Source organism: Ranitomeya imitator, chromosome 3 (genome assembly GCF_032444005.1).
Source record: "Ranitomeya imitator isolate aRanImi1 chromosome 3, aRanImi1.pri, whole genome shotgun sequence".
Classification (NCBI taxonomy): Eukaryota; Metazoa; Chordata; class Amphibia; order Anura; family Dendrobatidae; genus Ranitomeya; species Ranitomeya imitator.
The window spans coordinates 822,041,847-822,057,627 of NC_091284.1; the positions used below are offsets into that span (position 1 = coordinate 822,041,847).

Genomic DNA, 15,781 nt, shown 5'->3' on the forward strand with positions numbered 1-15,781 from the left:
ATAGGGAAGGGTGGACACTTAGAACACAGGCACTAATGGGGTAGTGGTACACCTGGAGCACAGGCACTAATAGGGTAGGGGGGACACCTAGAGCGAAGGCACTAACGGGGTAGTGGTACACGTGGAGCACAGGCACTAATAGGGAAGGGAGGACACCTAGAGCACAGGCACTAACGGGGTAGGGAAACATCTAGAGCACAGGCACTAATAGGGAAGGGTGGACACCTAGAACACAGGCACTAACGGGGTAGTGGTACACCTGGAGCACAGGCACTAATAGGGTAGGGGGGACACCTAGAGCGCAGGCACTAATAGGGTAGGGGGGGACACCTAGAGCGCAGGCACTAAGAAAGGGGGGCTGGATACCTTGATGAGAGGGGGAGGGGGGACACATAGAGCATACTGATTAAGGCTGCTATAAGAACCAGTAACGTGCTGGTGTTTTCACTATGGATATTATCTGGATGTATTTCAGGATTTTACCAAGATCGAATAAAGATTTTAGGTTTTATTCCGTGTAGACGGGTCTACGCTTATTTTCTTCGTACGTGTTTCCCGTCCCTGGAGGTGGCGCTGAGCCGTGCTCCGGAGGATTGCAGGCTGTTGTAGTGAGGTGGCTATTCCATATTTCTCTCCATTTAAAGGGAACCTGTCAGCTGCTATAACGCTATTATCCTGCCAGTTAACCCTAAATATGTAGATAAATAGCATTATCTGACCTGACAGGTTCCCTTTAACTAGGCTGATTTCGCTTTCAGGAGTCTGAGAAAGCGGTCTGACAGCCCACAGGACCCCTTTAAGGCAGTAATTCGGGTTGTCATGCAGTTTACTTTAGTTATCATACTGCAGAACAGAAGCATGTGTTCCAAACGTGAAGAATTCCCTAATATATCAATAATATAAATCATATAAAACTAAAACATAACTATATATATATATATAAAATATTATATAACTTTGTATATATAATGATAATTTAAATATACATAGTAATTTAAAAAAATAAAATAAAATTGGGCTCGTCCGGGATTTGAACCCGGGACCTCTCGCACCCTAAGCGAGAATCATACCCCTAGACCAACGAGCCACCTTCTTGTGTTCTTCAGTACATGAGTACATGAAGCTTATCATGTGCTGCTAGTCATGTGATCTCATCTTCTGTGATCTGCTTCATTCTTTTCCGTGCAATCTATCATGAACGGCCGGGAGCTGTGCGGTCGGTGACCAGAGAAGACCGGAGAGGCGGGAAGTCACTGCCGCCTCCTAACCAACAGGGATTCTGACTGTAAGCAGGAAAGCACTGGATCCACTCACTGCACATACGGGTCAGAAGAAAGTAGATGGAAGTGCTCGAAATTGATTGGTAGCTGGGAATTGGCGGGAATGAGTGACGTAAATAGTGGGCGGTGCCAATCCTGGCACTACAGTATATAAACGCTGCTCCTTGGCGACTATTTTTCAGACTGTTCTTGTGGTACCACACGTGAGTTGTGTGTTCTTCGTCACAGTTTGTGTTTGGATAATATATTTATTATCTTATCGCCTTATTAAATTATTGAATCTAGTCCTAGCTTTTAGCTTGAAATACATATAAAAATTGGTGGTCAGAATTCCTATTTTGTAAATATAAAATTTAAGACTTTTTTTACAATTAAATGTAAGTCATCCAGACGCCACTTCGGCTTACATGTGTCTCTTGGACGCCCATTCTGGTGGTGAATGTTGATGTTGTGGTGGTGGTTCTACGTGACCTGTTGGGGTTGATTCGAGTAGGGGGTGGATGTGCAATACTGGGGCGCGGCCACTATACTGTGGTGGAGCTGTGCTGTGTAGCTCCAGAACTAAGTACTTCTGGCCTCCACTAGGAGCAGCTGATCAGCAGGGGTGTTACACCCCACACCGATCAGATATTGATGATGTATTGTTAGGCTAGGGTCACACCACCGTATATTCTCTCATCGGCTAATCACACTCTGAACAGAGTTTGATCAGAATGGGATCCGATTTTCTCAGAGGAGGAGTCTCCATTTTGTCAGTCCGTGATAATCAGACTGACTGATGAAAAAGTCAGACTTGTGCACAGCCCCGTAGAATAGCATTGGTTCCCCATAGAATAACATTGGTCCTAGTGTGATTTGATGTTTTTTCGGAACGCATTTGGACCGAAAATACGGTTTCCTGCTCGAGCCCTAAGGATAGCCATCAGTGTAAAAGTTCAGGATGACCCCTTTAAGTCTTTATGAACCAGACAGCCTATAGACATGTTTTGCAAAGACCTCATGGGGACACGACCAGGGTTAAAGCAGGTGCACACTGGTGTAGATTCTTTCATGTGAGAGAATCAGCCGACTATGCAAATGACACTCCGATCAGAGATTGAGCATAGTGCAATCCAATTCTCTCAGATGAGAAGAAGATGGGAAAAAAAGTGTCTTCATCTTCTCCATTCTGAGATGCCGCGGAAATCGGACAAGACTCAGGTGTCTTCCGAGTGCAGTCCGTTTTTCCACGCACCCATTGACTTGTATGGCCGTGTGATATCCAAATATGAAATCAGACTCGGACATGCTGCAATTTTTTTTTTTACCTCAGATTGAGGAAATCGAATATAAGTGTGCTACCGTAATCTGCGATCCTCCGAAGACCTATTCTCCTCCACACTTATTCGTTCCTCACACAACCGCCTCCAAGATTTCTCCCGAATATCCCCCATCCTCTGGAATTCCACGCCTCAACATGTCTGATTATCCACCACCCTCGAATCCTTCAGATGGAACCTGAAAACCCATCTCTTCAGGAAAGCCTACAGCCTGCAATAACCATTCTACCGCCTCACCACCACCCGAGCTGCGGGCTCACCACCACCCGAGCTGCTGCCTCACCACCACCCGAGCTGCCACCTCACCACCACCCGAGCTGCTGCCTCACCACCACCCAAGCTGCTGCCTCACCACCACCCGAGCTGCCGCCTCACCACCACCCGAGCTGTCGACTCACCACCACCCGAGCTGCTGCCTCACCACCACCCGAGCTGCCGACTCACCACCACCAGAGCTGCCGCACCCCTGACCTTCTGTCTCTTCCCCATAATCCCATAGAATGTATATCCGCAAGGACAGGGTCCTCTCCCCTCTGTACCAGTCTGTCATTGTAAATTTGTTTACTGTAAACAATATCTATAACTTTCACTTTTTTGGTGAAACTGAGGACTAAGAACACTACACGTGTTCGAAACGCGTTCAGTTACTCAAGACATCTCTTCCTCCGGTATGTACCGGCTTGTCCAGCAACTTATTTTAACTTGTCCATATAGACTTTTGATTTTATTTCCTGAGTTGGATATCTTCGTTTTCGTATACAAGTATCTGGCGTCAAGCAGAGATGTTTCCATGCTCGGATTAATTCTCATGGGCTGTGAGAATACCATCACAAAGGTAAGCTGAATTATTCCTTCTTTTTCCTGTTATTTTTTTTTTTTTTGCCTGTTTTTCATTTGCGTCTTATTTTTCTTTATTTTGTGGCTTCTTTTATGTCTCTTTTATATGGATTCACCAGTTTTGTTTCGTTTTTGATTCATGTTTGTGGGAAGGGCTTGACTTCTCCAGATTTTTTTTTGCTGATTTATCAATTGCGACTTTTATAAAAAGTTGAAATATTTTTGCACAAATTTGCATTAAAAAAGCGCATAAAAAATGAAACTTAAAAATAAAGAGCATTGTTTATTTTGGCAGAATTCATGGCCTACGTGTGAGATTTTTGGTACAAAAGAAAATCAAGAAATATCACAAGACTAAAAAAGAAAAGTTGTTTTGAAATCAGATCTGCAATAAAAAGAAAAAAAAATTTGGCAACAGAATAGAGTCAAATTTGATATGAGAGTTTTTATTCTTTGCAAAATATGAGGTGGATAAGAACATGCAACCAAATGTGTCACTTAACGGCTCTGATTCATCAAGACCAGTGATGTTTATGCTGTTGTTGATGAGGCGGCATGTCGGAGTCAGACGTTCTTGATTCATTAAGATGTGCATGCCTCTAGTGTGCCCCTCGCCGCAAATCAGGTCAGTGACTGAAGTAAGATTTCTGGCACAAGGAATGCCCTAGGTTGTCATGAATTAGATGAGCTGTGGCGTGACATGCTGTCCTGCCATCTTGCTGAGTGAGGGACTTTGGGGGTATCATACTGAGGGGGGAATGGGCTGTGGAAGTTATACTGACTGGGGTTTGGCCTGTGGGGGCCTTCCTAGTGAATGCAGGGGTGAGCTGTGGAAGCCATCATGTTGAGTGGGGTTTGGTTGAGGTGAGGGCCTGTGGGGGAGATCATACTGAATGATGGGCTATGAGGGCCATCATACTGAGGGTGGACTGTGTGCTCCATAGTACTGAGGGGCTGAGGGCACCATCATATTGAGTGGAGGGTGGCATGTAAAAGCCATTATATTGAATTGGGGGTGGGCTGTAAGGTCTGTCATACTTAGTAATGGGCTGAGGGGGCCATTATACTGAGTGGGGTCTATCATACTGTGTGGGGGTCTGTGGGAGCATCATTCTAAGTGGAGGTATACTGAAAGGCCATCATACACTGTGGGGGCATTGTGGGGTTAGGCACTTTAGAGGCATCATGCTGTGGGATTGTTATACTTTGCTGGAGGAACTGTGGAGTGATAATGCATTGCCACATTGTGTCTGTGGGGGGGTTCACTCTGGGGATACGATACTCTGTGTGGATGGGGGATTTTTTGGGAGCATCGTACTTTATAATGTCCCTGAAAGGGGAATCGTAGATGCCAGGACATAGAGCATCGCATGTACGATAGAAAGGTGCCAGGATATAGAGCATTGCATGTATGATAGAAAGGTGCCAGGATATAGAGCATTGCAGCTATGATAGAAAGGTGCCAGGACACAGAGCATCGCATGTATGATAGAAAGGTGCCAGGATATAGAGCAATGCATGTATGATGGAAAGTTGCCAGGGCATAGAGCATTGCATGTATGATAGAAAGGTGCCAGGACACAGAGCATTGCAGCTATGATAGAATGGTGCCAGGACATAGAGCATTGCATGTATGATAGAAAGGTGTGCCAGGACACAGAGCATTGCAGCTATGATAGAATGGTGCCAGGACATAGAGCATCGCATGTATGATAGAAAGCTGCCAGGACACAGAGCATTGCAGCTATGATAGAATGGTGCCAGGACATAGAGCATCGCATGTATGATAGAAAGGTGCCAGGACACAGAGCATTGCAGCTATGATAGAATGGTGCCAGGATATAGAGCATTGCATGTATGATAGAAAGGTGTGCCAGGACACAGAGCATTGCAGCTATGATAGAATGGTGCCAGGACATAGAGCATCGCATGTACGATAGAAAGGTGCCAGGATATAGAGCAATGCATTTATGATGGAAAGTTGCCAGGGCATAGAGCATTGCATGTATGATAGAAAGGTGCCAGGACACAGAACATTGCAGCTATGATAGAATGGTGCCAGGACATAGAGCATTGCATGTATGATAGAAAGGTGTGCCAGGACACAGAGCATTGCAGCTATGATAGAATGGTGCCAGGACATAGAGCATCGCATGTATGATAGAAAGGTGCCAGGACACAGAGCATTGCAGCTATGATAGAATGGTGCCAGGACATAGAGCATTGCATGTATGATAGAAAGGTGTGCCAGGACACAGAGCATTGCAGCTATGATAGAATGGTGCCAGGACATAGAGCATTGCAGCTATGATAGAAAGGTGCCAGGATATAGAGCACTGCAGCTATGATAGAAAGGTGCCAGGATATAGAGCACTGCAGCTATGATAGAATGGTGCCAGGACACAGAGCATTGCAGCTATGATAGAATGATGCCAGGACACAGAGCATTGCAGCTATGATAGAAAGGTGCCAGGACATAGAGCATTGCAGCTATGATAGAAAGGTGCCAGGATATAGAGCACTGCAGCTATGATAGAATGGTGCCAGGACACAGAGCATTGCAGCTATGATAGAATGATGCCAGGACACAGAGCATTGCAGCTATGATAGAATGGTGCCAGGACATAGAGCATTGCAGCTATGATAGAAAGGTGCCAGGACATAGAGCACTGCAGCTATGATAGAAAGGTGCCAGGATATAGAGCAATGCAGCTATGATAGAATGGTGCCAGGACACAGAGCATTGCAGCTATGATAGAAAGGTGCCAGGACATAGAGCATTGCAGCTGTGATAGAAAGGTGCCAGGACATAGAGCATTGCAGCTATGATAGAAAGGTGCCAGGACATAGAGCATTGCAGCTATGATAGAATGGTGCCAGGACATAGAGCATTGCAGCTATGATAGAAAGGTGCCAGGATATAGAGCATTGCAGCTATGATAGAAAGGTGCCAGGACATAGAGCATTGCAGCTATGATAGAAAGGTGCCAGGATATAGAGCACTGCAGCTATGATAGAAAGGTGCCAGGATATAGAGCACTGCAGCTATGATAGAATGGTGCCAGGACACAGAGCATTGCAGCTATGATAGAATGATGCCAGGACACAGAGCATTGCAGCTATGATAGAAAGGTGCCAGGATATAGAGTATCACCGCTATGATAGAAAGGTGCCAGAATATAGAGCACCGCATGTAAGATAGAAAGGTGGCAGGACATAAAGCATTTCATCTATGATAGAAAGGTGCCAGGACATAGAGCACTGCAGCTATGATAGAAAGGTGTCAGGACATAGAGCATTGCAGCTATGATAGAAAGGTAAGACATAGAGCATTGCAGCTATGATAGAAAGGTGTCAGGACATAGAGCATTGCAGCTGTGATAGAAAAGTGCCAGGACATAGAGCATTGCAGTTTTCATAGAAAGGTGCAAGGACATAGAGCATTGCAGCTATGATAGAAAGGTTTCAGGACATAGAGCATTGCAGCTGTGATAGAAAAGTGCCAGGACATAGAGCATTGCAGTTATCATAGAAAGGTGCCAGGACATAGAGCATTGCAGCTATGATAGAAAGGTTTCAGGACATAGAGCATTGCAGCTGTGATAGAAAAGTTCCAGGACATAGAGCATTGCAGTTATCATAGAAAGGTGCCAGGACATAGAGTATGGCAGCTATGGTAGAAAGGTGCCAGGACATAGAGCATTGCAGCTATGATAGAAAGGTGCCAGGACACAGAGCATTGCAGCTATGATAGAAAGGTGCCAGGACATAGAGCATTGCAGCTATGATAGAAAGGTGCCAGGACATAGAGCATTTCAGCTATGATAGAAAGGTGCCAGGACATAGAGCACTGCAGCTATGATATTCTGTTGTCGAGCTCCCTCCTGTGGTCGTGAATGGTACTTCGGCGAGTTCTGTCCATGGGCTCCATCTGGTGGCTGTGAGTGGAGCTGTTGCATCTGAGGTTCCTTACACAGGTGACGTGGTTTATCCTTAGGCTGGCTTCTCTATTTAACTCCACTCAGATCGTTACTCCATGCCAGCTGTCAATGTTCCTGTGCTGGTTCAGTTCGCTCTTGGATCTTCTGGAGACCTGTCTCTTCCTGCAAGAAGCTAAGTCTCCGATTGTTATTTTCTGTTCTTGGTTTTCTAGTCCAGCTTGCTTTCATGATTTTGTCTTGCTAGCTGGAAGCTCTGGGATGCAGGGTGGCGCCTCCGCACCGTGAGTCGGTGCGGGGGTCTTTTTGCACACTCTGTGTGGTCTTTTGTAGTTTTTTGTGCTGACCGCAAAGATACCTTTCCTATCCTCTGTCTATTTAGTTAGTCTGGCCTCTCTTTGCTAAAACCTGTTTCATTTCTGTGTTTGTGATTTTCATCTTTACTCACAGTTAATATTTGTGGGGGGCTGCCTTTTCCTTTGGGGAAATTTCTCTGAGGCAAGGTAGGCTTTATTTTCTATCTCTAGGGCTAGCTAGGTCTGAGGATGGTGAAGAGGCGTCTAGGGAGAGTCAGGAATGCTCCACGGCTATTTCTAGTTGTTGTGATAGGATTGGGGCCTGCAGTCAGCAGAGCTCCCACATCCCAGAGCTTGTCCTGTGTGAGTTTAACTATCAGGTCGTGCCGGGTGCTCCTAACCACCAGATCATAACAGTACACCTGGCCAAAAGTATTGATGCATCTCAATAGAGGGATAAGAGAAGCTCTGAGACCATTTTTTTTTCTTTGCACTGTGTTTTGTCTTTCTTTTCCCCTAGACCTTTGGGTGGTTCAGGACACAGGTGTAGAGATGGACATTCAAGGTCTGTCCTCTTGTGTAGATCATCTCACTGCAAGAGTACAAAACATTCAAGATTTTGTGGTTCAGAATCCTATGTTAGAGCCTAGAATTCCTATTCCTGATTTATTTTCTGGGGATAGATCTAAGTTTCTGAATTTCAAAAATAATTGTAAACTGTTACTAGCTTTGAAACCCCGCTCCTCTGGTGACCCCGTTCAACAAGTAAAAATCATTATTTCTTTGTTGCGTGGTGACCCTCAAGACTGGGCATTTTCCCTTGCGCCAGGAGATCCTGCATTGTGTGATGTGTTAGGTCTCGAGTTCCCACTTCTGCACAGGGGGAATCTCGAGCCATCTCCGCTGCGGTCTCCCATTCTTGTCCAGCCGCAGTGGAGTCTGCTCAGCAAGGACGACGGTCCCAGCGTCTTGCTCGGTCTCACTCTGTACAGAGAGTTACTGCTGCTTCAGCCCCTGCCATTAAAGCCAGTGCTGGTCAGCGGCGAGCAGACTTCTCTAGGACTAAGTCCTTGTCTGCACACATTGAGCATGCCCAGGGCAAGATCTCCCGTTGGAGATCGAGGGTCATGTGCTCAGGCTCTGCAGCACGTTCCATTGGTCCTCTTGGCAGGTCTTGGAAGGGCAAAGTTTCTGTGGCCACTTCCTGTGCTGCAACTATATAAACTGCGCATGACCGCACGGCCATGCGCTAGTATATTATTATGTGGTGTGTGTGTAGATGGATGTATGTCGAAGGATGAAAGCTCCTAAGTATCCCTCCCTAGAGTTGTTGTCTGCTCGCGGATGATGGTAGCTCTCTAGCGCCCGACTAACCATCTGCACGATACACACTTTACAGCGTCCTTTTGCTGTGTCCACCAGTACGGCGCCGTGCGCTTGCCTTGCGCTTTCCATTCCCAAGTCTGGGTGGTTAGTGGCGTCCGTCAGTGCGGCATAGCACGCACTCTTGTGCTCATATTATTTTATAAGGTTCTTTATACACCTAGTTTCGGTGTTGTGCCAGCAAGGGTCTAATCGGACTTCTATCCCAGTTGGGATTTAGTTCGCTGACTACTTGCTCGCGCTCTAAGTGTGGTACCGCGGTCCTGTGACGCTAACAGGATCGCTTTCTTCACACTGGGTGAGGTTTAACCCACGTGTGTATACTTTTGAGTACCGCCATATAGTCAGCCATTTACTAGCAGCAGGTTTTACCTGCACAGTGGGCCCCGGACTGCGAACGCATCCACATCATCTTTCTTGGTGCGTTCCGCCAGTCCTAACATGATGTGGATGCGTTTTTTCTGGCGCTTGGATTGCTTTATGATGAACCAAATTCAGTGGATCAGGCAGAGAAAATCTTGCTGGCTTTGTGTCAGGGTCAGGATGAAGCGGAGGTGTACTGTCAGAAGTTTAGAAAGTGGTCTGTGCTTACTCAGTGGAATGAGTGTGCTCTGGCGGCAATTTTCAGAAAGGGTCTTTCTGAAGCCCTTAAGGATGTCATGGTGGGATTTCCCACGCCTGCTGGTCTGAATGAGTCTATGTCCTTGGCCATTCAGATCGATCGGCGCTTGTGTGAGCGTAAAGCTGTGCACCATCTGGCGGTGTTCTCTGAGCGTAGGCCTGAGCCTATGCAGTGTGATAGAACTTTGACCAGAGCTGAACGGCAAGAACACAGACGTCGGAATGGGCTGTGTTTTTTCTGTGGTGAATCCACTCATGCTATCTCCGATTGTCCTAAGCGCACTAAGCGGTTCGCTAGGTCTGCCACCATTGGTACTGTACAGTCTAAATTTCTTTTGTCCGTTACTCTGATTTGCTCTCTGTCGTCCTATTCTGTTATGGCATTTGTGGATTCAGGCGCTGCCCTGAATTTGATGGACTTGGAGTTTGCCAGGCGCTGTGGTTTTTTCTTGGAGCCCTTGCAGTATCCTATTCCATTGAGAGGAATTGATGCTACGCTTTTGGCCAAAAATAAGCCTCAGTACTGGACTCAATTGACCATGTGCATGGCTCCTGCCTATCAGGAGGATATTCGCTTTTTGGTGTTGCATAATGTGCATGATGTGGTCGTTTTGGGTTGCCATGGCTACAGGTCCATAACCCAGTGTTAGATTGGAAATCTATGTCTGTGTCCGGCTGGGGTTGTCAGGGGGTACATGGTGATGTTCCATTGTTGTCAATTTTGCCTTCCACTTCTTCTGAAGTCCCTTAGTTTTTATCAGATTACCGGGATGTATTTGAAGAGCCCAAATCCGGTGCCCTACCTCCTCATAGGGATTGCGATTGTGCGATTAATTTGATTCCTGGTAGTAAGTTTCCTAAGCGCCGTCTGTTTAATTTATCTGTGCCAGAGCACGCCGCTATGCGGAGTTATATTAAGGAATCCTTGGAGAAGGGTCATATTTGTCCGTCGTCATCACCGTTTGGAGCAGGGTTCTTTTTTGTGGCCAACAAGGATGGCTCTCTGAGACCTGGTATTGATTACCGCCTTCTTAATAAGATCACAGTCAAATTTCAGCATCCTTTGCCGCTGCTGTCTGATTTGTTTGCTCGGATTAAGGGGGCTAGTTGGTTCACCAAGATAGATCTTCGTGGGGCGTATAATCTTGTGCGAATTAAACAGGGCGATGAATGGAAAACAGCATTTAATACGCCCGAGGGCCATTTTGAGTACCTGGTTATGCCATTCGGGCTTTCTAATGCTCCATCTGTGTTTCAGTCCTTTATGCATGACATCTTTCGAGAGTACCTGGATAGATTCATGATTGTATATTTGGATGACATTTTGGTCTTTTCGGATGATTGGGAGTCTCATGTGAAGCAGGTCAGAATGGTGTTCCAGGTCCTTCGTGCGAATTCCTTGTTTGTGAAGGGGTCAGGTTTCATTTTTGGGTTTCATTTTTTCCCCTTCTACTATCGAGATGGACCCTGTTAAAGTTCAGGCCATTTATGAATGGACTCAGCCGACATCTGTGAAGAGCCTGCAGAAGTTCCTGGGCTTTGCTAATTTTGACCGTCGCTTCATCGCTAATTTTTCTAGTATTGCTAAACCGTTGACTGATTTGACCAAGAAAGGTGCTGATGTGGTCAATTGGTCTTCTGCGGCTGTAGAGGCTTTTCAGGAGTTGAAGCGTCGTTTTTCTTCTGCCCCTGTGTTATGCCAGCCAGATGTTTCGCTCCCGTTTCAGGTCGAGGTGGATGCTTCTGAGATTGGAGCAGGGGCTGTTTTGTCGCAAAGAAGTTCTGATTGCTCGGTGATGAAACCATGTGCCTTCTTTTCTAGAAAATTCTCGCCTGCTGAGCGTAATTATGATGTTGGCAATTGAGAGTTGTTGGCCATGAAGTGGGCATTCGAGGAGTGGCGACATTGGCTTGAAGGAGCTAAACATCGCGTGGTGGTCTTGACGGATCACAAGAATTTGACGTATCTCGAGTCTGCCAAACGGTTGAATTCTAGACAGGCTCGGTGGTCGCTCTTTTTCTCCCGTTTTGATTTTGTGGTTCGATACCTTCCGGGATCTAAGAATGTGAAGGCTGATGCCCTGTCAAGGAGTTTTGTGCCTGACTCTCCGGGTGTTCCGGAGCCGGCGGGTATTCTTAAAGAGGGGGTAATTTTGTCTGCCATCTCCCCTGATTTGCAGCGCGTGCTGCAGAAGTTTCAGGCTGATAGACCTGACCGTTGTCCAGCAGAGAGACTGTTTGTCCCTGATAGATGGACTAGTAGAGTTATCTCTGAGGTTCATTGTTCGGTGTTGGCTGGTCATCCTGGAATCTTTGGTACCAGAGATTTGGTGGCTAGATCCTTTTGGTGGCCTTCCTTGTCACGGGATGTGCGTTCTTTTGTGCAGTCCTGTGGGACTTGTGCTCGGGCTAAGCCCTGCTGTTCTCGTGCCAGTGGGTTGCTTTTGCCCTTGCCTGTCCCAAAGAGGCCCTGGATGCATATTTCCATGGATTTTATTTCTGATCTCCCTGTTTCTCAAAGGATGTCGGTCATTTGGGTGGTTTGTGATCGCTTCTCTAAGATGGTCCATTTGGTACTCTTGTCTAAATTGCCTTCCTCCTCTGATTTGGTGCCATTGTTTTTCCAGCATGTGGTTCGTTTGCATGGCATTCCAGAGAACATCGTCTCGGATAGAGGTTCCCAGTTTGTTTTGAGGTTTTGGCGGTCCTTTTGTGCTAAGATGGGCATTGATTTGTCTTTTTCTTCGGCTTTCCACCCTCAGACTAATGGCCAAACCGAACGAACTAATCAGACTTTGGAAACATATCTGAGATGCTTTGTTTCTGCTGATCAGGATGATTGGGTGTCCTTCTTGCCTTTGGCTGAGTTCGCCCTTAATAATCGGGCCAGCTCGGCTACTTTAGTTTCTCCTTTTTTCTGTAATTCTGGTTTCCATCCTCGTTTCTCTTCAGGGCAGGTTGAGCCTTCGGACTGTCCTGGTGTGGATACGGTGGAGGACAGGTTGCAGCAGATTTGGACTCATGTGGTGGACTATTTGACATTGTCCCAGGAGAAGGCTCAACGTTTCGCCAACCGCCGGCGCTGTGTTGGTCCCCGACTTCGTGTTGGGGATTTGGTTTGGTTGTCATCTCGTCATGTTCCTATGAAGGTTTCCTCTCCTAAGTTTAAGCCTCGTTTCATTGGGCCATATAAGATTTCTGAAGTTCTTAATCCTGTGTCATTTCGTTTGGACCTTCCAGCTTCTTTCACCATCCATAATGTGTTCCATAGGTCGTTGTTGCGGAGATACGTGGCGCCTGTGGTTCCCTCCGTTGATCCTCCTGCCCCGGTGTTGGTCAAGGGGGAGTTGGAGTATGTGGTGGAGAAGATTTTGGATTCTCGTATTTCGAGACGGAAACTCCAGTACCTGGTCAAGTGGAAGGGTTATGGTCAGGAAGATAATTCCTGGGTTTTTGCCTCTGATGTTCATGCTGCTGATCTAGTTCGGGCCTTTCATTTGGCTCATCCTGATTGGCCTGGGGGCTCTGGTGAGGGTTCGGTGACCCCTCCTCAAGGGGGGGGTACTGTTGTGAATTCTGTTGTCGAGCTCCCTCCTGTGGTCGTGAATGGTACTTCGGCGAGTTCTGTCCATGGGCTCCCTCTGGTGGCTGTGAGTGGAGCTGCTGCCTCTGAGGTTCCTTACACAGGTGACGTGGTTTATCCTTAGGCTGGCTTCTCTATTTAACTCCACTCAGATCGTTACTCCATGCCAGCTGTCAATGTTCCTGTGCTGGTTCAGTTCGCTCTTGGATCTTCTGGAGACCTGTCTCTTCCTGCAAGAAGCTAAGTCTCCGATTGTTATTTTCTGTTCTTGGTTTTCTAGTCCAGCTTGCTTTCATGATTTTGTCTTGCTAGCTGGAAGCTCTGGGATGCAGAGTGGCGCCTCCGCACCGTGAGTCGGTGCGGGGGTCTTTTTGCACACTCTGCGTGGTCTTTTGTAGTTTTTTGTGCTGACCGCAAAGATACCTTTCCTATCCTCTGTCTATTTAGTTAGTCTGGCCTCTCTTTGCTAAAACCTGTTTCATTTCTGTGTTTGTGATTTTCATCTTTACTCACAGTTAATATTTGTGGGGGGCTGCCTTTTCCTTTGGGGAAATTTCTCTGAGGCAAGGTAGGCTTTATTTTCTATCTCTAGGGCTAGCTAGGTCTGAGGCTGTAAAGAGGCGTCTAGGGAGAGTCAGGAACGCTCCACGGCTATTTCTAGTTGTTGTGATAGGATTAGGGCCTGCGGTCAGCAGAGCTCCCACATCCCAGAGCTTGTCCTGTGTGAGTTTAACTATCAGGTCGTGTCGGGTGCTCCTAACCACCAGATCATAACAGAAAGGTGCCAGGACATAGAGCATTGCAGCTATGATAGAAAGGTGTCAGGATATAGAGCATTGCAGCTATGATAGAAAGGTAACAAGACATAGAGCATTGCAGCTATGATAGAAAAGTGCCAGGACATAGAGTATGGCAGCTATGATAGAGAGGTGCCAGGACATAGAGCATTGCAGCTGTGATAGAAAAGTGCCAGGACATAGAGTATGGCAGCTATGATAGAGAGGTGCCAGGACATATAGCATCGCCTCTGTGATAGATAGGTGCAAAGAAACAAAGCATTTGAGGTTGCTATACATGGGTCTATTTAGTCGCAGATTTGAAACAGTGCCCATGTTGACCCATTCCAAATGATGAAAGCACCTACAATAAGTAACTTGAGCTTCTGAAATGGATTTTGGAGCAATGGAAGAAGGTAACCTGGTTTGAATAGTGTTATACATCATGTAGACTGCCTTGTGCTGTGCATCACTTCCATGGGAAGGGATAGTGCTAGAGACATTTGTAATATGGCAACCTTGGGTCCTGTTGTTTATATATCAGATGTAACATGTACCCATACCTAAACTTTGTACAGACCTAGTTTCTAGGCTGTGCCTTCTGTCAGCAGAATAATGCCTCTGCCACACTGCAAAAACTGTATAGGAATTGTCTGAGGAGCAAATCAAAGGGATGACTTGTCTCCAAAATTCCCCACATCTCAATCTGACCGATCATCTAAGAGATGAGCTGGAAAAACATATCTGCATAGCTCCCAACCGTCCCTCATTGTGCGGGATTGTCCCGGATTTGATTCTTTGCCCCGCTGTCCAGCGCAGGACGTTCTGATCCCGTGAGACAGCAGAACTCCCGTCACACCCCCTTTTGTTAGGCCACGCCCCTTCCCCATGTTCCTGAGTCTTCCAGCGTCACTGTTCAGAGAGGGAGAGAGAGGGGACACTTCTAGTTTGAGGTAGTAATAGCCAATCACAGCCTGGGTGCCGGCGGCAATGTAAGCAGACCAGTGTGAGTGGACTGGAGCTGCTAATTATAATGCCAGGCTAGTGGCTAGTAATCGTGCGTGGAATGAGTGGGGTTGAGGCTGAGCAGGGAGGGATGGACACACTCACAGCCTCCTCTGTTTGCTTCGGCTGCTCAGTGCTCACTGCTGTGTTATCTTATTGCAGAGTGACAGATGCAGATCAGTGTGAGTGAGTAGTCGATGTCACAGATCGATGACACACTGACACGTCTGTCTCCAGTCAGTGCATTTGAGGAGGAGCAGCTGCAGCTCCCTGGGAGAGGGTGACAACACGATGCTATTGTGGCTGCTATTTCCCCCCCCTCCCCCGCATAAAAAGGGCTAAGCCAAAGCCCCTGTGACAGTCTGACACTGTAATGTAGCAGAGCCGTGTGTGTACAAGGTGTATGGATCGGAGCAGCGTGTGAATGGTGTATGGAGCAGAGTCGTGTGTGTAAGACGTGTACGGAGCCGTGTGTACGAGGTATACGGAGTGGTGCCGTGTGTGTATGAGGTGTACGGAGCGGAGCCGCATGTGCAAGGTGTATGGAGCGGAGTCGTGTGTGTACAAGGTGTACGGAGTGGAGCCGTGTGTGCAAGGTGTATGGAGCGGAGTCGTGTGTGTATATGAGGTGTACGGAGTGGAGCCGTGTGTGTACGAGGTGTATGGAGCGGAGCCGTGTGTGTACGAGGTGTATGGAGCGGAGCCGTATGTGTATGAGGTGTACAGAGTGAAGCCATGTGTGT

At 47.0% G+C, this 15,781-nt stretch overlaps 1 non-coding gene across 1 annotated transcript; it reads right to left on the bottom strand.

Annotated features, from left to right (window-relative positions):
- Positions 1 to 1,015: 1,015 nt before the first annotated feature.
- On the bottom strand, positions 1,016 to 1,087 carry TRNAP-AGG (transfer RNA proline (anticodon AGG)). The gene has a single exon. It is a non-coding gene; the product is annotated as a tRNA-Pro (tRNA).
- Between the last annotated feature and the right edge of the window lie 14,694 nt (positions 1,088 to 15,781).